The sequence below is a fragment of the Nicotiana sylvestris genome, chromosome 11 (assembly GCF_000393655.2).
Source record: "Nicotiana sylvestris chromosome 11, ASM39365v2, whole genome shotgun sequence".
NCBI classification, from domain to species: domain Eukaryota; kingdom Viridiplantae; phylum Streptophyta; class Magnoliopsida; order Solanales; family Solanaceae; genus Nicotiana; species Nicotiana sylvestris.
The window spans coordinates 22,375,398-22,399,550 of record NC_091067.1 but is presented as its reverse complement, the minus strand read 5'-3'; the positions used below and the strand labels follow the sequence as shown (position 1 = coordinate 22,399,550).

Below are 24,153 nucleotides of genomic sequence, written 5' to 3'. Positions count from 1 at the left end.
TGTGTGCCGTGTGTATCGACACTGTTTAGTGACTATCGGGGTTTGGAGACTCGAGCGGATCTTTTGTTGCTTGGTATGTTAGATTTTAGATGTGATATTGGGTTCAGACTGGTTGTCTCCATGTTGTGTCATTCTAGACTATTGCGCTAAGGCGACGCTGTTGGCTAAGCTGGAAATTCCACGAAATGAGTGGCGAGGTTCGACGGATTATGTCCTAGTAGAGTAGTTTTATATTTCGAAGACCCAGCGGACGGCTGGGAAGGATTGTCTTTCTTATTTGGGGTTTTGTGATGGATGTCAGTGCAGAGGCTTTTACCATTGATTCAGTTTCGGTGGTGAGGGACTTTTCGGATGTATTTCTTATGGTCGGGCATATCGCCGGGCAAGGTTGTTGATTTCAGAATTGATCTGATGCCGGGCACCGTATCGTATGGCACCGACAGAGTTGTAGGAGTGGAAGGAGCAGCTTGGGGTTTCCTTGATAAGGAGTTCGTTGGAAGGCCAATGTGGATGCGTGTTCTAACTTGAGTCGGCTTGGTTGAGTCGGCTTGTATTGTTGAGGGATGTGTTGATTCGACTGTATTGAGCTTATCAGTAATCTGGGGAGATCTATGAGTTACCTTTCCGTGTTGCGAGGCGTTAGGATTTGTTGGTTATCGGCACATGTGGTGTGGTGTTATTGGGGTCTCCTAGTAGAATTCGAGTGGGAAGAGTATTGGATATTGCTTGGCGGATGGCACATCGGTTATGTCCTTTCGAGTTGTGTGGTGTTATGTATTTGCTTTACCGTGGTTATGATGATTTACTGTGGTTCTAGACATCAATTGAGCGTGGTCGTCAATTTCGAGCAGAGTGACTTGAGGTGTGTCATGTGGAGCAGTGTTTGTATAGGATCGCGCATTTGCAGTGAAGTTATGTAGAGGTATGACCTTGCGGATTAGATTCGTATATTCTATTTCTATGATGTGAGACGGGTTCTCAGCCTTGTGTTGTGGTTATACTGGTGAGCTTGCAGTACAACTTTTTCATTTGAGTCATTTTCATGATTTGAGTATGTTCGGATTGTTGCTTATTTGTGCGCGTATTGCGCAAGTCGTGGCATTAGTTTATATTGAGATGTCATGTCACCAGGGTAGTTGTGTTGGACTAGATGAGATCGTTGGGATCTTTAATGAATACGAACGGATTCGATCTCAGCATGTTGGAAGGATAATATCGAGATTCGGCTCAAAAATTTGCTATAGTCTTTGCCAAAGGAGAGGTGACTTCATGAATGATTGATCTGAGAGAAGGGTTATACTTTACTATGTGTTTCATGATCATTTGCAGCATATGGAAGTGTTGGAATGAGACTTTAGTGATAAGAGTTTTCTATCGGTATTCAGGTGTTGTGCGCAGCTGATGTGATTAGAAGTTATCACTACAAGTGTTTGAGTTATGTGGTATATCATGTGATTGCACCTGAGATAGCAGGTATGGTTTATTACAGCTTGTTCGGGCTTGTGCAGAGTATGGATGTGAGATCACTACTACAAAAATTACTTTTAGTGGCCACTATTTAGCTGCGATAAATTAATTGCCGATAATTCATTTCCTACGCCAAATTATTACCGGTAAATGAGCATTAGCCATAAAAACACATCTTTACTGGCAATTGAATATAAAGGCATGTAATAGGTAATAGTAGTAGATAACCGATTTATTCTTCCCTCCAAAGCTTTTCATTTTGCCGCCTATAACCTTTGGTCATTCCCTCCCATTTCTTCCCTAAAAATAAGAAAACAGACCCAACTAGGAAAATTTGGAAAGAATAAAATAACTAAAATGACTCTCCTTTCTCAAACTGATGATCCAATTGCAAAAAATTTCATCGCCGCCAACCAAGTACTAACTCATGTATTTCTCCATCACGAGCCCCAATTTATCGCGATTTCAACATTGTCGGCCACCATATCCAGGTAACCCATCATATCTCTCTCCACTCTCTATCTCTATTCTGCGATTTTAATTTGTGAGATATGATTCTGATAGAGTATGTGAGGAAACATAGAGAAGGGAACTAGATTGGGTTTAGAGGAATTGAAGGTTGAAGAAATATGTAAAAAGTTGTAGATTAATATTTTGTGACCTAATCTTTGCAGGGGGTAGAGGTGGCGATGAGGTTGGGTTACTACTGCAAATTTGGTATTTATGCATGTTCTAGGGTTCACGATTTAAAAACTCTTGATAAATTAGAAAGTAAACTAAAAAATTCAGAAAATCTTAGCAGGGGGGATGGAAGTGGTGATGAGGTTGGGTTACTACTGCAAATTTGGTATTTATGCATGCTCTAGGGTTCACGAATTAGAAACCCTTGATAAATTGGAATGTAAACTAAAAAATTCAGAATAGATGTGTGGATTGCATTTTCTTCCTTTGTAATAACTATACTAGTAAATTACTTGCCACTCATCATTTTGGCTTAATTTTGTATCATATGCACTATCAATAGAATTAGATTCTTAAATATTTTTTAGTAGTAATTACACTATTATTATGAAGAATATATGGAAATAGAATGGTAATTTACTTGTTCTCTCCAAACAATTCTAACTATCCTTTCAAGTAAATGTATTAATCTTTTGCTATTGTCAAGCAGTGGAAGACTAATAATTTACTTATTCAATATGGCACTTTACAAAATTTTGTAAAGAGAAATATTGGACCTTAGCTTTTCAGGTGTTTAAAATGACTTGGAAAATATATTTAGTTTTGATAAGTTGGAAAAGAAAAAGTAAAGTTGGGAAAGCAGATAAATTTGTTTCTTGCTCCCTCCAAAAGAAATCTACATGATATTTATATGCTAAAGATTTTCACTCTTTTTCATTATTAATAAAATGAGCGTCTTGGTTTTCATATAGCTGATATGGGTTGTGGTAATTCATGTCTATATAATAACATGGTGACATAGTTTTAATACTTAATCTTCAGATAAGTTAAAATAAAATATTATCTCTCAATTATCTTAGAAGCCTTTTCAATTAATGAGTAACATAATAGCTGATAGCTGACATCAAGCTTATGTGGTAAGTATGAATCACATATGACCTTAATATAGCAGGTTGGTACCCTGCCTCCATTTGATCTTCTCAATAACTATGAATTGCTTGAGAAATATCAGAAAAATATTTTCTTTCAAAAACCAATAATATTTTGAATAAGTATTTAGCATGAAAGTACCATGGTTATGATAGGTAAGTAAACAATGTCGTGGTTTAGATTTCTCTCTGTTTTTGTTTGGCTTTGTGAGATACAATTATCTTTTTCTTGATGGAGTCAAGAGTAAATCACTCTACTTACATTCTACCATATTCAAGCTGATTATTGAATTGATGGTTGTAAGTTGTATTTTTTTTACATGATGATACACTTTATGTGCATATATTCTGAAGATTGGATTGGATTGATTGTTTGACCTTAATGTACATGCGAATGACATGAACATCTTATTATAATATATCTGCGGTTTTCTGTCTTTGTGGTTTGTACCATTTTGAATCTATTTAAAGAATGAGGTTTATAAATATGATGGAAAAACATTTCTTATGGCATAAACTTACAGTTTTAAACCAGTTTTGGGTATTTTATTTTACTACAACATGTATACATCATGGACTGTGATCTTACTAAGAAGTACATATATCTTTAGACACATAAGCATATACCATATAAGTATGAAATGTAACTTTACTCAGTTCCATAAAGATCTTATATGGTCTTTTATTTTCAGAATATTATATTTTCTAGCATGTTCTACATATATTAAGTCTCTTATGCCAATAGTATCTATAAACAAGCACCACAAGTACCATGGATTACATTTCAGTTACAAAGTATTGTTGAAAATACCTCAACCTCATGATGTTGCACTTGCGTTAAATATGTTAACATAAGCTCTTTTCCTTTTTAACTTATGCTTAATTTTTTATGGAATGGAAAACAGATAACTATAAAACTCAATCTTTTATTTGTGAAATAGTTTCATATAATTCATTCTTCTAAACCATGATGGGGAAGTGTTCCTTCTAACAATAGTTGTTTGCTCTAATATTTTTCACTTATAGACATGATGGACACATTCTCTTGATTTTAAATGCATGAACAATAGTCTAGCCTCCTTTATTGTACATCAATGTTAGAAGGGATTGGTAGTTTATTAAGTGAAGGAATTATTGATTTACAAGTTAATAGTTTAAAACATGTGAAGGAATATATGGTTTATGCTTTCATCATAACCTTATGCTAGCTATTACAACATCTGGGGAGCTTGTAAGCAAATTTTGAAAAGTCCAGGATGCTTATGACTATGAACGACTGAAAGTTCAAAAAGAACAAGAAAATATGTGCCTAGTCATGTTATTATTTTAGGCAGTTACACTATATTGATAAATATTTCCAATATAAAGTATCTTTCAGTTAATTAAGATGCTTCTTTTAATGTCTAAACTTCTATCTTCCACTTTTTCTTTAATTTGTGACAATTTTATGTCCTTCCTCATATAATTTTTTTTTCCAGGTGGTCAGGCTCAGTGCCAAGTCAAGGGAAGCTGTCAGTTCTCCTGTCGAGCATTTAACCCTTCAATACCAGGTTAGTTTTTTAATTTTTTTTCCTCAAATTCTTATATCTCGTTCTATTTTTAATGATATCTTGTACACTTTTCTTTATACAGGTTCGCCATATTGACACATGTGAGAAGAGTGAACTGTACAAGTTACAACAACTGAAGGATGAACAAGGTTTGTGTTGCTTTCCTGGATTTTCGTTGGCCTCATATGTATTGGGGGGATCTAGCATTTACATGGTTATACTTTTAGCGTAGTACTCGGTTTTTTTTCTCATTCTCATTATATATCCTTTATTAGAGCATTTTAAATGTGTGCTCATGATTCAGAGTCATTTGATTTATGAATTTTCGGGAGAGCTCTCTAGGAGTTATGAGAAGAAATATAAAGCTTTGAAGTGGGAAACAAAGAGGGAAATAACTCAGAGTGTTAATGTAATTTGCTACACATGTATTGGTGCTGGATATCCTAGATTGGCTAATTTCAGATTCCATCAGGTTGGTTTACCTTATTACTAAAGATTTGAGAATTTCCTAACTATTTTAGATCTTCAGTATTTTTGTTCTCATGTACTCATTCTGGATTCTTGCTTGTTTTAATGTTTCTGTCATGTTAAACGTCTTGGTAGGTGCTTATGATGAATCCACTCAGGTTACTGAGCTTGAATATCTTATTCCTTTGGTTCTTAGCACAAAATAGGTCACTATTGCATTTAATGTCACGTTGACATTCTTTATGCAAAAATGTCATACTGAAGTATATTACGATATTGGATCTTACTGTGAGTTTTGTGCTAGGCTATTTTTGTTGGTGATCACTGCCCAGCTTGGACCGGTCATTATGTGCAAGAAAGAGACACATGCTAGACTTGCTCAATCTCTATTTGTGCGTTACAGGTGATTGCCTGTCTGTTGATGTGTTAACTTGTCTATCAGGGTTGGCAGTGGCTGAAGTTAAATTTGAGATTCTCTCTTTTCAGTTATTCTCTTGTTTCCCATATAGTTGACATAGTGATTAAAAGTGTTTTTTAGTCATATGAAGACTTAGAAGTCTGCTTTGCTGATTTATTTAGGGGGGGGGGGATTGTGGAGTAAGATGTTCCTGGTATTTTAACTCTTCTTTACTAATCCGCCATTTCCCCATACCCTTTTTGTGTGGCGGAGCTGCAACAAATCATGCTAGTTTTAATATTTTCTGATTTTTCTGTGCTTCATGTAGTATCTACGCTTCTCATTCTAGCTGCTTTTATTTGCTTGCCAAGCAATAATTGTTAATCCCCTCTAGCTCATCTCGTTTTTTTGTTTTGTTTCCTTGGACTTAGAGTTGCCGGGTCACTTCCTCTTTTAAAGTATTGTTTATCTTTATTTAGCTATTTTTTAAATCTGAAAGCATCAGAATTATTGTATTCCATTACTAATGTTGATTATGTTGTCTATTTGTTTGCAATTCCAGGTACAAAACCGTATGCATCCTGCATTATCTGAGTTTCCATCAAATAGCTTTTATGAATTTACATTCCAAACCATCAATGAAAGGCAATCAACATGCATTGATTTCACGTGGCCTGTGCCCAACCGTCCCATGTTCTTCTATGTTCAGGTATTATCAGATTGTTTTAGCTTACTCTTCTTTGTTATTTGTTTTTGAGTTGTAAAAAAATCTATCATTGTTATGGATATACTAAAGATTGTTTCTCCTATATAGTTTGTAGGGAATTTTTTCCTGATTTACTTGATATAGTCAAATTTGAATACTTGATAATTCATCTATATATGGGACAAGAGGAGATCAGTGCTAGTGGAAGCTGGAAGTTTATAAGGATATTTTCTTGAAATAGAGGAAGCTAGAAGCTTGAATCACGCATGCACTATGTTGATAAAAATTTGCTTCTATTAAGAGTCCAAATGAATAGTGAGTGATTTATAAATCAAGCTCCAAGTAGCATGAGATTGAGGAATAATAGTGGTTGTATACTTGTACTACAATCATATACTTGTAAAAGCCAATCAGATAGTCCAACTAGTCTGAGCTCTATTTAACTTATAAAATCTATTATTAAGGCACTTATTTTCCTCTAAATCAAAAATGTATTCCATGATATATGAATTTAATACTTTTGCTCGATAAACATCCCAGTTAAAGACTATTATATTTCACCTATTGGCATAATTATTTTATAATTTCAGGTCATACAGTCTGATGATCGATAATTTAGCGGGCGGAAGATCTCCATATGATGAAGCATTGCATAAACTGTTTGAAGACTATTATTTGTTAGGATTAGTTATATAATGGCACTAGCTATTATCTTCTAACAATATAAGTTTTTTTAAGTTACTGTGATATTAATCTTTTGGATTAGTACTTCCTTTTTGTTTTTTAAGATTTAATGAAATACATTATGTATTTATGAATTGATATTATTATGCTTTATTATTTGGATAATTTTTTGAATGAATGTAGTAGCTATTATTAATGGTGGCTAAACTATTGTCGTTATAGCTTGTGACTTTTAGTTACAATTTAACAAGATATATTGGTTATAAAAATAGACGATAAAAGGGCAAATTATAGTGTTTCTACAGGGGATATTGTAGCCATTATAATTGTTGTTAAAGATGACTTTTAGCAGAAATTTAATTGAATTTATTAGTCATTAAAATGGATGCTAAAAGGGCATACCAGTACGTTTTCAGAAGGAATATTATAGCCATTCTAATTGCCGCAAAACAATTATTGCTAAAGATGTGGGCCTTTAGCGACAATTATTTTTAATTTAGCGGCTATAAAAATGGACGTAAAAAGAGAATTAGTAGCCATTTTAGATTGGATTTAGCAGCCATCATAATTGCCGCAAACAATTGCCGTTAAAGCAAATGATATTTAGCGGCAATAAGTCAGACCTTTTACCAGCTTTTGTGAGAAATGCCGCTAAAGGCTTTGCTGACCCTGATTTCAGCGGCTAAACATCAATGGCTGGTAAATGATATAGCGGCTATTGTTATTGCCGCCAATGCCCTTTTTTATTGCCGCTAAAGCCCCTTTTTGTTGTAGTGGATTTGGATTTTGTGGGTAGTTTCAAGAGTGGAAATGCAGTTCTAAGGTTTATGGGCTAGGTTGGATTGTGAAATTTCAGTTGCATTGTGTTATCAGACCTATATGAGATAGGGTGACATGGGATCACCCCCGGGTATATGCACGGTAAGGTTATTCAGCGATTGGTTGGCTTTGGAACAACTCTGGGCACGTTCCAGGACGAACATATGTTTAAGTGGGGGAGGATGTAACGACCCGACCGGTCGTTTTGAGCTTTTGCACTTTGATCGTCAGCTCTCGGGCATGACTTGCCCCGTGTGGTGTTCTATGACTTATGTAAATCGTTGGTTTTGGTTTCAGGTTAAGCAGAATGAATTTGGAAGAACAGTTCCCAGTTTAGAGCTTAAAAAAGTTGAAAGGTTTGACCAAGATTTGACTTGTTTGTATATGATCTCCGGTTGGAATTTTTATATTTTGGTTAGCTCCGTTAGGTGATTTGGGACTTAGGAGCATTATCGGAATGCATTTTGGAAGTCCGTGGAAGGTTTAGGCTTGAATTGGCGAAATTGAGATTTCGACATTTTCCGGTTGATAGGTGAGATTTTGATATAGAGGTCGGAATGAAATTTCGAAAGTTGAAATAGTTCCGTTGTGTCATTGGGGATGTGTGTGCAAAATTTTAGTTCATTTGGACGTGGTTTGGTTAGGTTTTTGATCAAAAGCGGAATTTGGAAGATTTTGGAAACTTAAGCTTGAATCCGATGTGTTTTGGTTGATTTGATGTTGTTTGAGGTGTTTTGAAGATTGGTACAAGTTTGAATCCGGTTTTAGGATATGTTGGTGCCTTTGGTTGAGGTCCCAGGAGCCTCGGGTGAGTTTCGGATGGTCAATCGGACCATTTCATGCCTTAGAGAAGTGCAGAATTGCAGGTTCAGCTGTTGCAGAGATTCCTTCTTTGCAATCGGTTCCTACGATCGCATAGAAGCTTTTGAGGGGTAGTCCATTTTGGTCTTTGCGTTCGCAAAGGAGGAGTTGCGATCGCATTGAGGTGGTAGAGTTGTTGATTGCGAATGCGGGGAGGTGGTCGTGTTTGCATAGGGTTGAGCGGACCAGGGGTCTTGGATGGAGGTTGTTCATTGCGAACGCGGTAGCTAGTCTGTGATCCCATAGAGTTGGGAGCTTGAGCATTGCATTTGCATAGTGTTTTTCGTGTCGCATAGAGTAAGTTTTGGGAGCTGAGAATTTGTGCTTCGCGATCGCGAAGGTTGTTTCGCGATCACAATGAAGGAAATTATGCCTGGGCAGAAGGTTTTTAAACTCGTCTTGTCCGTGAGGATTGGGTTTATTTCTTCCATAATTAGTCATTTTTGGAGATTTTTGAAGGAGATTGAAGAGGAAATCAAGGGGAATCACTTGGAGGTAAGATTCTCGGACTGAAAACTCGATTATTATGTGAATTCCACCTAGAAAATCATGAAGATTAAGCCAAAAATTGAAGAACTAGGGCTTGGAAATTTAGTCCTTTAAATGAGGATTTGAGGGGTCATTTGGACTCCGATTTTGATGTTCTTGATATGTATAGGCTCGTGTGAGGATGAGGATTCCATTGATGTTAATTTTATCAGATTCCGAGATATGGGCCGGGGGGGGGGTGGAGAGGGGTTTGAGCAATTTCGAGATTTTGATGTAAATTGGATATTTTCGAGTGGGCTTCGTTCCCTTTGCATATTTAATGATTATGTACCAATTGTGGCTAGATTTGGAGCATCCGGAGGTCTATTCGTGCAGGCAATGTCATTCACCTATTTAATTGTGTATTTGTGCCCGTGGGGCGGATGTCTGTGCTTATCTGCACTAATTGTTTTGCATTTATTTGCGTAACTGTTGGAAAAGTCATTTTCAAAGAAGTTTAAACTGAGCTAAGATACTTTTAAGATATTTTACAACTTCATTACTTTCTTACTAGTTTTTGAACTGCTTCTATATAGCATGTTGATGCACGTTTTTGTGATTTTTTACCATTCCGACTTTAGTTATGATTGTTACTCACTGAGTTGGAGTATTCACTTTACTCCTTGCACCTTGTATGCAGATTCAGGTATTCTTGCACTGGGTAGCGGGTATTGGCTGATTGGAGGCAGAATCATCGGAGTTTAGCAAGGTAGCTGCCATCGTACACAACACCGCTTTTCTCCCTCTTCATTTTATTAGTCTGTATTTTGTACATTTCAGACTTTTCAGTTGTATTTAGACCCTAGTAGATGCTCTTGACTTGTGACACCCCGATGTTGGGCTGTATTCATTTTCAAATTTGTTTTATTTTGCTAAGTCTATACTTGTTGGGGATTTATCCTTATAAATGACTTAAATTGATTTATGTAGATGTTAAAACTGAATTTGGGAACTGTGTCGGCTGGTTTTGCCTTCACTAGAGGTGCCATCACGACTAGGTCCGAATTGGGGTCGTGACACTTATCTTATCCTGTCATCTTTATATTTTATTTAACCTCAGTAGGGCCCTGACCTTCCTCGTCACTACCCAACCAAGGTTAGGCTTGGCACTTATTGAGTACCACTGTAGTGTACTCATGCCCCTTCTGCACAAGTCTTTCATGTGCAGATCCAGGTACCGCTACTTAGGCCTATCATCCTTGAGAAGGCGACTACTTTAGAGACTTCGAGGTACATCTACCGCATCTGCAGACCGAGAAGTCCCTTTCTATTCCTGTTTTTATTATTTAGCCCTTATGTATTTTTCTGTTCTTATTAGACATTTCGGAGTTAGAGCTATGTAGTATTGATCTTAGCTTATGATTCGTGGGTTTTCGGGTCTTGGATTTATGTTTTGGTATTGAGAGTTAAACATGGTGTAAGCCGAACGACACATTTAAACACTGTTACTACTCTATTTCTATTTTAAATTGTTTTCTTCCACAAATTTGGTTTATGTTCTGCATATTAGGCTTACCTAGTCGTAGAGACTAGGTAACGTCACGATGGTTCACGGAGGGCGAACCGGGGGTTGTGATAAGTTGGTATCAGACCTCTAGGTTCATAGGAGTCATGGATCACAAGCCGGTTTATTAGAGTCACACTGATTGGTATGGAGATGTCTGTACTTATCTACGAGAGGCTATGTAACTGTTAGGAAAATTCACCTTCATTTGATTTCCTTATCATGCGATATTTGACATCACAATTCTAAACTTCTGTCTTCTATTCTCTCACATATGGTGAGGACACGTGCTACCCGAGATGGTCAGGCACCCGCACCCCCTACTGCAGCTGTTAGAGGCCGGGGTAGAGGCCGAGGACACACATGTGGTGTAGCCAGAGCACCTACGCAAACTACCGCCGAGGTACCACCAGTAGTTCCAACCGGAGTCCAGGCACCTGACACTTCTACTGCTACTACTACTCCAGCTCTTTAGGAGACTTTGGCACAGTTCATAAGCATGTACACCACTCTGGCTCAGGCAGGGTTGCTTTCCCTTGCTGCAGCTATATCTCAGGCTGGGGGAGGAGCCCGGACTCCTGCCGCCCAGACTCCTGAGTAGCGAGTGCATGTTGAGCATGTCCTTGAGATTATTCTTGTACCGCCTACAGTGCCAGTTCAACCCGAGGACAAGGCAGCGACTTCTAAGGAGGATCAACTGAGGCTTGAGAGGTTCAAGAGGTACAAACCTCCTATATTCAGCGGTCTAGCATCGGAGGATGATCTGGGATTTCTGGATGAGAGTTACCGTATTCTTCGTACCATGGGTATATCAAGATCGAGCGGGGTTTCCTTCACTACTTTCCAGCTTTGAGGAGCCGCCTATGAGTGGTGGCGCACCTATGAGTTAGACAGTCCAGATGAGGCTGCTTCACTGACTTGGACTCAGTTTTCAAATCTGTTCTTGAGAGAGTATGTTCCTTAGATCCTCAGAGACGCATGGCGCGCAGAGTTTGAGCATTTGTGCTAGGGTGCTATGACTGTCTTAAAGTATGCTGTCTGTTACACTAGTTTGGCTAGGCATACACCAACCTTGGTTTCTACTGTATGCGATAGAGTTCGTTGGTTTATTGAGGGCCTTATTCCAAGCATCAGGTCTATCATGGCTCGTGAGTTGGAGATGGATATTTCTTATCAGCAGGTGGTGAGCATTGGTAGGAGGATTGAGGGTATGCATGCTAGGGAGAGAGAGGAAAGGGAGGCCAAGAGGTCTCGAGAGTCGGGCAATTATTCTAGAGCCCGTACCCCAGCTGCAGGTCGTCATGGTAGGGGTTATATGAGTCATCCTGTTCATTCAACTCTTCTAGTAGCCAGTAGTGCTCTAGCTCCTCTTAGGCCTCAGGAGCCTTATTATGCACCTCCGGTTTCTAGCGTGCCTCTTGCGCGGGGTGCTTTCAGAGGTCAGTCCAGAAGACCTGGTCCAAGCCTGTCACAGCTACCACATCCTCTAAGAGCTTGTTTTGAGTGTTATGACACATTCCACGTGGTGAGGGATTGCCCTAGACTTGGGAGGAGTGTACCTCTACAGACGTCTCAGCCATAGTTTGCCTCGCAGAGTTCTCAGGCTATGATTACAGCTCTTGTTGCTACCCCACCTACTCAGCCAGCTAGAGGTGGAGGTCGAGGAGGTAGAGGTCGCCATAGAGGGGGAGGCCAGGCCAGATACTATGCCCTTCCTGCCCGTACCGAGGCTATTGCCTCCGATTCTGTCATCACAGGTATTATATTGGTTTGTCACAGAGATGCATCGGTTCTATTCGATCCAGGCTCTACTTATTCTTATGTGCCTTCTTATTTTGCTCCGCATTTGGGTGTATCTCGGGATTCTTTAAGTTCCCCTATTTATGTTTCTACTCATGTGGGAGATTCTCTTGTTGTGGACCGCATCTATCGGTCGTGTTTGGTTGCTCTTAGTAGTTTTGAGACCAGAGTCAATTTATTGTTACTCAACATGGTTGACTTTGATATTATCTTGGGTATAGACTGGTTGTTTCCCCATTATGCTATTCTTGATTGTCACACCAAAACCGTGACACTGACTATTCCAGGTGTACCACGTGTTGAGTGGAAGGGTACTTTAGATCACACTCCCAATAGAGTTATTTCTTTTATTAAAGCTCAGCGTATGGTTGAGAAGGGGTGTGATACGTATTTAGCTTATGTGAGAGATGTCAGTATTGATACCCCTTCAGTTGATTCAGTTCCAGTAGTAGGGGATTTTCCCGATGTGTTTCCAGCTGATCTCCCAAGCATGCCGCCTGATAGAGATATTGATTTTGGCATTGATATGTTGCTGGGCACTCAGCCCATTTCTATTCCTCCGTTTCGTATGACTCCTCCTGAGTTAAAGGAGTTGAAGGATCAGTTACAGGAATTTCTTGATAAGGGTTTTATTCGGCCCAGTGTATCACCTTGGGGTGCTCTTGTCCTGTTTGTGAAGAAAAAGGATGGTTTTATGCGTATGTGTATTGATTATCGCCAGTTGAACAAAGTGACAGTTAAGAACCGTTACCCTTTGCCTCGTATTGATGATCTGCTTGAACAACTTTAGGGCGCACGAGTGTTTTCTAAGATTGATTTGCCCTCAGGTTACCATCGGTTGAAGATTCGGGGGCCAGATATCCTGAAGACTACTTTCAGGACTCGGTATGGTCATTACGAGTTCCTTATTATGTCATTTGGGCTGACCAATGCCCCAGCAGCCTTTATGAATTTGATGCACAGTGTGTTCTGGCCGTATCTTGACTCGTTCGTCATTGTCTTTATTGATGATATTCTAGTGTATTCCCGAATTTAGGAAGATCATGAGCAGCACCTGAGGACTGTGCTTCAGACTATGAGAGAGAAGAAGTTATATGCTAAGTTCTCGAAATGTGAGTTTTGGTTGGATTCAATGGAATTCTTAGGCCACGTGGTATCGAGTGAGGGTATTCAGGTGGATCCGAAGAAGATAGAGGCCGTGTAGAGTTGGCCCAGGCCATCCTCAGCTACAGAGATCCGTAGTTTCTTTGGCTTGGCGGGTTACTACCATCATTTTGTTAAGGTGTTTTCATCGATTACAGCCCCTATGACCAGACTGACCCAGAAGGGTGCTCCGTTCCAGTGGACGGAACTGGAACGGAGGAGTGTGAGGTGAGCTTTCAGAAGCTCAAGACAGCTTTGACTACAACCCCAGTTTTGATATTGCCTACAAGATCGGGGTCTTATACGATCTATTATGATGCCTCGTAGGTTGGCCTTAGAGCGGTGTTGATGCAGGACGGTAGGGTGATTGCCTACGTGTCCAGACAGTTGAAGATACATGAGAAGAACTACCCTGTTTATGACCTTGAGTTAGCTGCCATTGTTCATGTTCTGAAGATTTGGTGCCATTATTTATACGGGTTTCCCTGTGAGATTTATACTGACCATCGAAGCTCACAACACTTGTTCAAGCAAAAGGATCTAAATTTGCACCAGAGGAGGTGGTTAAAGTTGCTGAAGGACTATGACATCACTATTTTGTATCATCCGGGCAAGGCCAATGTGGTGGCCGATGCTTTGAGTCACCGGGCAGAGAGTTTATGGAGTTTGTCTTATTTACCAGCATCAGAGAGGCCTATGGTGATGGATATTCAGGCCTTAGCCAGGCAGTTTGTGAGATTGGATCTTTCAGAGCCCAGTCGGGTTCTCGCTTGCGTGGTTTCTCGGTCTTCCTTATCTGATCGTATCAGGGAGTGGCAGTATGATGACCCTCATTTTCTTGTCCTCAAGGACAAGGTTCAGCACGGTGATGCTAGAGATGTGACTATTGGTGATGATGGGGTATTGAAGATGTAGGGTCGGATTTGTGTACCCAATATTGATGGGCTTCGAGAGTTGATTCTAGAGGAGGCCCATAGTTCGCGGTATTCCATCCATCCGAGTGCCGCAAAAATGTATCAGGATTTGAGACAGCACTACTGGTGGAGGCAGATAAAGAAGGATATAGTTGGATTTGTAGCTCGATGCCTCAACTGTTAGCAGGTGAAGTATGAGCACCAGAGACCGGGTGGGTTGCTTCAGCAGATAGAGATTCCGGAGTGGAAGTGGGAGCGGATCACCATGGACTTTGTAGTTGGGCTCCCACATACTTTGAGAAAGTTCGATGCTATTTGGGTGATTGTGGATCGGCTGACCAAGTCCGCTCATTTCATTCCTATGTGTACTACTTATTCTTTGGATCGTTTGGCGGAGATTTATATCCGGAAGATTGTTTATCTGTATGGTATTCCAGTGTCCATCATCTCAGATAGGGGTACTCAGTTTACATCAAGGTTCTGGAGGCTGTTCAGCATGAGTTGGGTACTTGGGTGGAGTTGAGTACAACATTTCACCCTCAGATGGACGAACAGTCCGAGCGCACTATTCAGATTCTTGAGGATATGCTCCATGCGCGTGTGATTGAGTTTGGAGGGTCTTGGGATCAGTTCTTGCCTTTGGCGGAGTTTGCTTACAACAACAACTATCAGTCCAACATTCAGATGGCACCATATGAGGCTTTATATGGGAGACGGTGTAGATCCCCGGTGGGTTGGTTTGAGCCGGGTGAGACCAGATTGTTGGGCACAAACCTGGTTCAGGATGCTTTGGAGAAGTTCACGGTGATTCAGGATAGATTCCATACAACCCAGTCCAGATAGAAGAGTTACGCGGACCGGAAGGTTCGTGATGTTTCCTATATGGTTGGAGAGCGGATTCTGCTTCGGGTTTCGCCTATGAATGGTGTTATGAGATTCAGGAAGAAAGGAAAGTTGAGTCCGAGATTTATTGGCCCTTTTGAGATATTGAGGCATGTTGGGGAGGTAGCTTATGAGCTTGCCTTACCTCCCATCTTGGCCGGAGTTCATCCGGTATTCCATGTTTCGATGCTCCGGAGGTATCACGGTGATCCATCACACGTGTTGGATTTCAATTCAGTCCAGTTGGACAAGGATCTATCTTATGTTGAGGAGCTAGTGGCAATATTGGATTGGCAGGTTAGAAAGCTGAGGTCAAAAAATATTGTATCCGTATAAGTTCAGTGGCGGGGCCAGCGGTCGAGGAGGCGACCTAGGAGATCGAGCAGGATATGCGCAGCCGTTACCCTCATCTTTTCACTACTTCATGTATGTCTCTATGCTCGTTCGAGGACGAACACATGTTTAAGTGTAGGAGGATGTGACTACACGGCCGGTTGTCTTAAGAATTAACGCCCCGATTCCCTATTAACTACTTTCCCCAAGTTTATTTCTGCTATTTTGATTTGCCGGGATGTTCGATTTTAAGTTTCGGAGAGTTTTGGGACACTTAGTCCCTAAATGAGAGCTTAAGTGTTGGAAAGTTGACTGTAGTCGGAACAGTGAGAAGACGACCTCGGAATGGAAATCCGATGGTTCTGTTAGCTGCGTTGGGTGATTTTGGGGTTAGGAGCGTGTTCAGATTGTGTTTTGGAGGTCCGTAGCTAATTTAGGCTTGAAATGCCGAAAGTTGAATTTTTGAAGTTTCTGGTTCGATAGCGAGATTTTGATCCGAGGGTCGGAATGGAATTCTGGAAGTTTGATAGCTCCATAGTGTTGAATATGACGTGTGTGCAAAATTTCAGGTCATTCAGACAAGGTTTGATAAACCTTTGATCGAAAGCGTATTTTTAGAATTTTTGGAATTCTTAGGCTTGAATCCGATGAGAAATAGGTGTTTTAATGAATTTTCGTGCGTTTCGAAGGTTGGAGCAAGTTCGAATGAGGTTTTAGGATATGTTGGTATGCTTGGTTGAGGTCCCGAGGGCCTCAGGTAAGTTTCGAGTGGTCAATCGGACCATTTCATGAAGTTTGGAGTTGTAGAAATTGCAGGTTCAGCTGTTGCAGATATTTACTCTTTGCGTTCGCGAGTGGACCCTCGCGTTCGCGAAGAGTCAATGGAAGATGGTGAAATTTTAGCCTTTGCGTTCGTGAAGGGCTGGATGTTTGTGCATTGCATTCGCGAGAAGGGCAGCACGTTCGTGTAAAGTAATTGGTCAGCTGGGTCTGAGGTCGAGTTTGTTCATCGCGTTCGGGAGAGAGAGAGTGCATTCGCGAAGGGTAAGTATGAGGAATCATCACATTCGTGAGTGTCTTTGTCGCGTTCGTGTAAGAGGATTTTGGTCAAAGTCATTTTTGTGCTTCGCGAATGCGAGGAGTTGACCGCGTTCGCGAAGAAGGAAACACCTGGGCAGATTTTTAAAACCTAAAATCGAGGGTTTGAGCCATAATTCATATTTTAGACTTGGGAGCTCGGGAGATTGCGATTTTTGAAGAGATTTTCATCTAAGCGATTTGGGTAAGTGATTCCTACTCGGTTTAGACTAATTTCCATGAATCTACACTTAAATCCATCCTTTAATTTTGAAATTTTGGTGAAAATCTGGGAAAGGTTCTTAGACCAAGAAATTGAGTTTTGATTGGGTATTTGACATCGGATTGGGATAATTTTAATATGGATAGACTCGTGAGAGTATGAGGATTCTGAAACTATAAATTTTACCCGATTCCAAGACGTGGGCCCGAGGGGCGTTATGGTCATTTTACCTAATTTCACGTATTATCTTAGAATTTAATTGTAGAATTAGTTACTTGAAGTGTTATTTACATTATAAAATTGAATTGAATAGATTTGGTCCATTTGGAGTCGAGTACTCGTGGCAAGAGCGTGGTTTCGGATTGATTATTGGGCCGATTGTGGGCGACCTTCCCCTTAGGATAAGATATATTTGATAATTGAAATGCCTTGAACGCGAGGTGACGAGAGCGTACTTGAGCTAATTGTTGAAAATCCGGTTTTTCCTTATGTATTTCAATTGAGTTCTTTTTCCTGTTTTATTCTACTTGCGAATTTAGCTTGTTGCTAGTTTAGAAAAACATGTTTAGTTGACTTAATTGCCTATTTGCTTAAACTGCCTTAATTGCATTACATGAAGCATGTTAGGATAGAATTAACTGTTTACTTGATACGAAATTTAGTTTAATTGCGTATTCTTGTGTTGCTACTGTGTGTTTTTACTTTGGGACTACGAGACGGCATCCCGGGAGATCCCCTGTACGTATTTATGATCTGAACTGAGGTGCGGGATACCAAGAGATCCTTGGCACGTATATTGAGGATACCAAAAGATCCTCGGAATACCTAGAGATCCCTAGCATATATTGAGGATACCAAGAGATCCTCGGGATACCGAGAGATCCCTAGCATATATTGAGGATACCAAGAGATCCTCGGGATACCGGGAGATCCCTAGCATATATTGAGGATACGAAGAGATCCTCAGGATACCGAGAGATCCCTAGCATATATTGAGGATACCAAGAGATCCCGGTTATCATCCTTGTTATGATTGGTACTTCCTTATGGTTTGCCTTTATCTCTGTTTCCATTATTGTACTCTTATTATCCTGTATAGATTTTTACTGTAGATTCTCAATTGCACTGCTTATCTTATCCTGTCATCTTTATATTTTATTTAACCTTAGTAGGGACCTGACCTTCCTCGTCACTACCCAACCGAGGTTAGGCTTGGCACTTACTGAGTACCGCTGTGGTGTACTAATGCCCCTTCTGCGCATGTCTTTCGTGTGCAGATGCAGGTACCGCTACTCAGGCCTATCATCCTTCAGGAGGCGACTGCTCTAGAGACTTCGAACATCTGCCGCGTCCATAGACCCAGAAGTCCCTTTCTATTCCTGCTTTTAATATTTAGCCCTTCTGCATTTTTCTTTTCTTATTAGACATTCCGGAGTTAGAGCTATGTAGTATTGATCTTAGCTTGTGATTCGTGGGTTTCCAGGTCTTGGATTTATGTATTGGTATTAAGATTTAAATATGGTGTAAGCCGAGTGGCACATTTAAACACTATTACTACTCTATTTCTGTTTTAAGTTGTTTTCTTCCGCAAATTTGGTTTATCTTCCACATTTTAGGTTTACCTAGTCGTAGAGATTAGGTGCCGTCACGATGGTTCATGGAGGGCGAACCGGGGGTTGTGACATGAGTTGATAGGTTTGGGTTCAGAGTATTTTTGGAGTGAAATGATCACTTAGTCTCTTAGTTAGAAAGCTAAGTTAGAAAAGTCAACCGGAAGTTGACTTATGAGTAATCAAATTTGGATTTGGATATTTATGATTCGGTTAGCTTCGTTGGGTGATTTTAGACTTAGGAGTGTGTCCGGAATGTAATTTGGAGGTCCGTGGTAGAATTAGGCTTGATTGGCGAAAGTTAGAAATTTGGCGATTTTGGTCGGTAACAAAAAATTAGGTATCGGGGTGGGAATGGAATTCTGCAAGTTGGAGTAGGTTCGTAGTGTCATTTGTGACGTGTGTGCAAAATTTGAGGTCATTCGGACGTGGTTTGATAGGTTTCGGCATCGTTGGCGAATTTTGAAAGTTTAGAAGTTCTTAGACTTGAATTCGAGGTTGATTTGGTATTTTGGTGTTGTTTTGGTTCTTACAGAGGTTCAACGAAGTTCGGGTAGTGATATATGACTTGTTGGAATTATTGGTTGAGTTCCCGAGGGCCTCGGGTGAGTTTCGGATAGGTTTGGTTGTGTTGCGCTCGTTTTTCTTAAGTTTCGACGCTGTTTCTTCAAGCATAAATGATATCATATTAAACAAACGAGCTCTAATTTCTTTCTTTTTGATTGAAGCATTAGATCCGTATCGTAATTACGGACCCGTAGCAAAAAGAATCGTCGAATTTGGACATCATATGAGGATTTTATGGTCATTTTACTAAGAAATAGGTTGCTAGATTTTTCAGAGTAATTACGAAATTGCCACTGACGACGTATTTAAAAATCTGCACTATTTGCAAATATTGCAACCAACATATCTTATTCATTATATGGTTAAATTGAGTGATTCAAAAGCCTAACTTGACTATAATTTTACAAGGAATCCATTGTAGGCATAAAATACGAGTTTCGGTATTGTTTGGCACAAGACACGAGGCAAAATAGCTTGCAAAAAAATATATAAAATTAGGGTTTGTTCATTCGGTCATATTTTGAGTTGGGGAGCTCGGATTTGGGCGGTTTTGGAGGCAATATTCACCATAGGGATTGGGGTAAGTGTTCTCTACTCAGTTTTGGTTATATTTTATGAATCCATCTTCATTTTTTGGGATTTGATTGATGATTTCAAAGTGAAATTGAGGGAGTTAGGGTTTGAGTTTTGGAGAGTTTTAGATTAGGATTTGAGGGACCAAACAAAGTTTGATTTTGATAAATTTTATATGGTTAGACTAGGGAGAGGACGAGGATTATTATTCTGCCATTTTTGATTGGTTTTGAGACGTGAGCCCAGGGGCTGGGTTTTGGCCGATTTTAGATTTTTTGCATATTTTGTAGTTTTTATCGTGGAATTAGATTATTTAGCACATGTTGATGGTATTAATTTGATTATGGTTAGATTTTGAGATTTTGGAGACCGAGTCCAGAGACGAGGGCATCCCAGAGTAGGATTTTACGCGGTTGAGGTAAGTAACAGTTTTAACTTTGGACTTGAGGGTATAAACCCGGAGAATTTGATATTATGTGATTTTTTGGAGGTGATACCCACTTTAGGTGACAGGCGTGTGGGTGTATACCTCGAGGGATTGAGACTTGGTCTATCTCGTGAGGCTGTGAGGCCTAATAACCATCATCTGTATTTACGTAGTTGCTTGTTGTTGAACTTGTCTGCCTTCATGTTAGAGATCATGCCTAGGCGTTATCCATGCTCACATTATTTGTACTCAGTCATAGAAATTTTTGTACATGTTTAAACTCAGTCTTTATTATTTGCTAATATGCTGTGATACTTGATGTGGGTTGTGTTCCCTTATTTGTTGATGATAGTAAGGTTAGTAAGGTACATGACTGAGTGAGGCCGAGGGCCTAGTTGTGAGGATATTAATACCATAGCGTGTGAGTTGTCCGCATAGCACGTGAGTTGACCGTGCGGGTCTAGGTACTAATACCATAGCGTGTGAGTTGTCCGCGTAGCACATGAGCTGACCATGTGGATCCACGTATTGATATGGTAGCCCGTGAGTTGTCCGTGCTTAGCGCTTGGGCTTTGGAAGCCCCACCGGAGTCTGTACACACCCTCAGTGAGCGCAGAGTGTTGAGTGTTGTGTGTTGAGTGTATTGAGTGTTGAGTGTTGAGTGCTGAGTGATGGAGTGACATTGCTGTGAGGTTGCATCTACTTTTGTTGTTGCTGCATTTATCTGTTAATTTTCTTTGTGGCATTTACTGAGTTATGGAATTTACCTGTTTATTCCTGTTATTTTTAAAATTGTGAAAAATAAATAATTGGACTGTTTTGCTTATCTCGTCACTACTGCTCAGTTCCTTAGTTATTTCTGTTACTACTGAGTCAGTTGTACTCATACTACACCCTGCACTTTATGTTAAGGTGAGTTAGAGCGCGACAATCATTTAGTTCAGGTCGGCTATCTGTAGAGATTGCAAGGTAGTTGTTAGTGTCCGCAGGACCTTATTACTCCTTTTGTCATTTCTTCTTTTGGACAGTTAGACAATTTATATATCTTAGTTTATAGTTTTAGACGCTCATGACTTAGTGACACCCTGATGTTTGGGGCTCGTTTTCGTATTTTTAATATTATATTTAGAGTTGATTTAGTTTATGAAAAATTTAAATGTTGAAATGTTTTATTAATTTCTTTTAATCGGTTTAGTAGTAATATTTTTGGAAGTAGGCTTGCCTTGTAACTTGATAGGCGCCATCACGACCATGGTTAGATTTTGGGTCGTGACAAGGTGGTATCAAAGCCTAGGTTACATAGGTCTCATGAGTCATGAGCGAGTTTAGTAGAGTCTTGAGAATCGGTACGGAGACGTCTGTACTTATCTTCGAGAGGCTGCAAAACCTTTAAGAAAACTTCACCTTCTTGAATTCTTATCGTGCGGTATTGATTCAGCTTGAAGTGTAACTCTTTTTATTCCTTCCACGCATTCATATGCGCACATGAACGCTCGGTATCAGTTGTGCATCGACAAATTGTATTTTCTGTATGAGGTGCGAGATGTGATTTCTGTGTGTTGATGTTGGGCCAGTGTGGAGGACTTTAGGCCGGGTTTTGACTGTCGATTGAGTACTGAGGTGTTGATTGTGTGAGCACGTGCTTATATGTCCGTTCATGTCCCTATTAGTGGATTTGTGATTTGATGGCTATGTGGCGAGTATGATTTGACTGCGAGATTGTGTTCGGATTGATCGAATGTGATGAGAAGGGTTTACTTGAGATGTAGCAAGGACTAATGGGTGTTTGATTTGTGACTTGATATAGCTTATTCAGGCTTTGTCTGATAAGAGATTTATTACCAACGTTTTGTTGTTTTGGGCAGCTGCTATGATTAGAAATCATCATTGTGAGTGTTTGAATTATGTGGTATATCATGTGATTTCAGGTATGTTTTAGACTAGTTCGAGGACGAACATTTGTTTAAGAGGGGGAGGATGTAACGACCCAGTCAGTTCTTCTGAGAGTTATAGCCCTGTTTCCCCCATTTCCGTTTCTTTATGTGTTGTTCAACTGTGTTGATTTGTATCGAGTTGGTAGGTTTGGGTTCGGAGTAGTTTTGGAGTGAAATGATCACTTAGTCTCTTAGTTAGAAAGCTAAATTAGAAAAGTCAATCGGAAGTTGACTTATGAGTAATCGAATTCAGATTTGGATCTTTATGATTCGGTTAGCTTCGTTGGGTGATTTTAGACTTAGGAGTGTGTCCAGAATGTAATTTGGAGGTCCGTGGTAGAATTAGGCTTGATTTGGCGAAAGTTAGAAATTTGGCGATTTTGGTCGGCAACAGAAAATTAGGTATCAGGGTAATTCCGGAAGTTGGAGTAGGTTCATAGTGTTATTTGTGACGTGTGTGAAAAATTTGAGGTTATTCAGACATGGTTTGATAGGTTTCGGCGTTGTTGGCAAATTTTGGAAGTTTAGAAGTTCTTAGGCTTGAATTCGAGGCTGATTTGGTGTTTTGGTGTTGTTTTGGGTGTTCCAGAGGTTCGACTAAGTTTGGGTAGTGATATATGACTTGTTGGAATTATTGGTTGAGGTTCTGAGGGCCTCGGGTGAGTTTCAGATAGGTTGGGGTTGTGTTGCGCTCGTTTTTCTTATGTTTCGCCATCGTTTCTTCAAGCATAAATGATATCATATTAAACAAACGAGGCCCGATTTCTTTTTTTGATTAAAGAATTAGATCCGTATCGTAATTACGGAACCGTAGCAAAAAGAATCATCGAATTTGGTCATCGTATGAGAATTTTATGGTCATTTTACTAAGAAATAAGTTGCCAGATTTTTCAGAGTAATTACGAAATTACCACTGACAGTATATTTAAAAATCAGCACTATTTGCAAATATTGAAACTAACATATCTCATTCATTATAAGGTCAAATTGAGTGATTCAAAAGCCTAACTTGACTATAATTTCACAAGGAATCCATTGGAGTCATAAAATACGAGTCTCAGGATCGTTTGGCATGAGAAACGAGGCAGAATAGCTGGCAAAAAAATATATAAAATTAGGTATGTTCATTCGGTCATATTTTGAGTTGGGGAGCTCGGATTTGGGCGGTTTTGGAGGCGATTTTCACCATAGGGATTGGGGTAAGTGTTTTATACTCGGTTTTGGTTATATTTCATGAATCCATCTTCGTTTTTGGGATTTGATTGATGATTTCAAAGTGAAATTGAGAGAGTTAGGATTTGAGTTTTGGAGAGTTTTAGGTAAGGATTTGAGGGACCAAACGGAGTCCGATTTTGATAAATTTTATATGGTTAGACTCGGGAGAGGACGGGAATTATTATTCTCCCATTTTTGACTGGTTTTGAGATGTGGGCCCGGGGGCCGAGTTTTGGCCGATTTCAAATTCTTGGCATATTTTGTAGTTTTTATCGTGGAATTCGATTCTTTAGCACACGTTGATGGTATTAATATAATTATGGTTAGATTCTGAGCTTTTGGAGATCGAGTCCAGAGACGAGGGCATCCCGAAGTACGATTTTACGTGGTTGAGGTAAGTAACAGTTTTAACTCTGGCCTTGAGGGTATAAACCCGGAGAATTTGATATCATGTGATTGTTTGGAGTTGATACCCACGCTAGGTGATGGGCGTGTGGGTGTATACCTCGAGGGATTGAGACTTGGTCTATCTCGTGAGGACGTGGGCCCTAATAACCATCATATGTGTTTACGTAGTTACTTGTTGAACTTGTCTGCCTTCATGTTAGAGATCATGCTTAGGCTTTATTCATGCTCACATTATTTGTACTCAGTCATAGAAATTTTTGTACATGTTTACCTTAGTCTCTATTATTTGCTAATATGTTGTGATACTTAATGTGGGTTGTGTTCCCTTATTTGTTGATGATGGTAAGACTAGTGAGGTACATGACTGAGTGAGGCCGAGGGCCTGGTTGTAAGGATATTAATACCATAGCGCATGAGTTGTCTGCGTAGCACGTGATTGACTATGCGTGTCCA

At 39.8% G+C, this 24,153-nt stretch overlaps 1 long non-coding RNA gene across 1 annotated transcript; it reads left to right on the top strand.

The window, feature by feature from the left end:
• The first annotated feature begins 1,725 nt into the window (after positions 1–1,725).
• On the top strand, positions 1,726–6,860 carry LOC104221710 (uncharacterized). The gene is made up of 7 exons (XR_709792.2): positions 1,726–1,958; positions 4,556–4,627; positions 4,710–4,776; positions 4,932–5,099; positions 5,400–5,498; positions 6,055–6,201; positions 6,789–6,860. It is a non-coding gene; the product is annotated as an uncharacterized lncRNA (long non-coding RNA).
• The last annotated feature ends 17,293 nt before the right edge of the window (positions 6,861–24,153 follow it).